The following is a 2,225-nucleotide window of genomic DNA, read 5'->3' as shown; positions in this document are numbered from 1 at the left end:
CTGGTATTTCAAACATAAATTAACATAAAATTTTGATAGAAAGTTTTGATATCAATCACTATTAACTCCTTAGTAATTAGGTTACTCAATCAAATGTCATACTTATTTATTATTCACATTGTTTTGAATTAATCATGCATTAGTTTGTTACTCCGAGATTTCTATGATGTGGTTATTTATTTTTAGAATGACATTGTAGGGTAAGTGTGAGAGATCAGATGTGGCTGATAGAATATTTGGGGCAGAGACATGGCAAGTTTAAATGCTAAAGGGTTAACCATTAAGCATCCAGATTATTCTGTGAAATGTAATCATTTTTTATCCACACTGTTCTGTATTAATCATGAATTAATTATCTTGTGGCCTTGAGATTATTTTTAGAATGACATTGTAGGGTAGGTGTGACAGGCCAGATCTAGCTGGTCTGAACATAAAAACAGGTAGAATATTTGGGCCAGTTTAAATGCCAAAGGGCTAACTGTTTAGCATTCAAATTACGCTATCAAATGTAAAATGTTTATTAATTCCCATTGTTTTGAATTAACCATGGATTATCTCATAGCTTTGAGATTTCAATGATAGGAGTGTTTATTTTTAGAATGACATTGTAGAGTAGGTGTGAGCAGTCTGATCTGGCTGGTCTGAACATAAGTATGACCAGTTTAAATATGGTCAGCTAAAGGTTTAAAACAAGACATTTGTATTATACAGGGTGTCCACAAAGTCTGGGTACATGGAGGGGATTAACACATACTTTTAAAACAAAACAATTTTATTTAATTATAATGTTGATAAATAATATTTTCAAAATGATTTCCATCATTTTCAATGCATAACTTGATGCACCTTAAAAAAATTCAGGTGAACTCTAAGTAAGTCTACATTGCAATCAATTCCAGTACACTTACTGGTAATGCATCCTCGCATGTGGTTTAAATCTGTAATCTTTATTGAGTAAACTTTCTCTTTCAACATACCCCAGAAAAAGAAGTCAAATGGACTCTATGTACCCAGACTTTGTGGACACCCTGTAGAACTAGGAGCAGTTTCAGGTATGTAGGGATCAAAAGAGTTAAACCAATCAAGTTTTGGTCTAAAAAGACAAGAATAGGAAGAGCCGTTCTGACAGAATTGTTTTCTTATTTTCTATTTTTGTAAATAATTAGTTTGAAAATACAAGACCTTAACAACCACGAAGCTTGTAAATTTCTTTTTTCCTTGTTTGTTTGTCTTCTTTTTTCTGAGCATTCATCATCATCGTCATCATTGTTGTCATTATCATCAATGTCATCACTGTCGTCATCATAGTTGTCAAGTTTTGTGAAATACAGTTGCTTTGAATTTGCTTCAGAAAGAGGTCTGTGTTTTTGATGGTTAGTTGGGGTAGGGGCACAAGGAATGTGGCCAAGGAGGCGGCAGCCTAAAAGCATTTGGGAACCACTGATCCAAACCATGCCAGCATGGGTTGGATGATGATGATGAGGAATAAAATGATGCTGCTTGTATGGCAGTGGCCTTCATATTTAGAACTCTAATATAATGTGAAGACTATCAAACAAAACTAACAAGCATACACATGCACATATATACATCCACACAAATAAACTGGTACTCCTCTAGTTATGACAAGGGTTCCAGCTGATGTGATCTACAAAATAGCCTTCTTTTATTTGTTTGTCATTTGACTGCAGCCATGCTGGAGCACCGCCTTTAATCAAACAAATTGACTCCAGCACTTATTCTTTGGAAGCCTAGTATCGGTATCTTTTGCCGAACTGCTAAGTTACGGGGTCATAAACACACCAACATCGGTTGTCAAGCAATGGTGGTAGGGGACAAACACACACACATACATATATATGATGGGCTTCTTTCAGTTTCTCTCTACGAAATCCACTCACAAGGCTTTGGTCGGCCCGAGGCTATAGTAGAAGACACTTGCCCAAGGTGCTACAAAACACACACCACCACTATCATCATCACCATCATAATAATCATCAACATTATTAGTATTATTATTGGTAGAATTTTCTGAGTTCAAATATGAAAATAACAGGCGTCTTTCAGTTTCAGTCTACCAAATCCATTCACAATGCTTAAGTCAACTTGAAGTTATAGCAGAAGACACTTGACCAAAGTGCCATGCAATGGGACTGAACCCAGAACCATATGGTTAGCAAGCAAACTGCTTACCACAAAGTACTTACAAATCCTAACTATTTTCC

The sequence above is a fragment of the Octopus bimaculoides genome, chromosome 27 (genome assembly GCF_001194135.2).
Source record: "Octopus bimaculoides isolate UCB-OBI-ISO-001 chromosome 27, ASM119413v2, whole genome shotgun sequence".
NCBI lineage: Eukaryota > Metazoa > Mollusca > Cephalopoda > Octopoda > Octopodidae > Octopus > Octopus bimaculoides.
Note: the sequence above shows the minus strand (reverse complement) of the source record.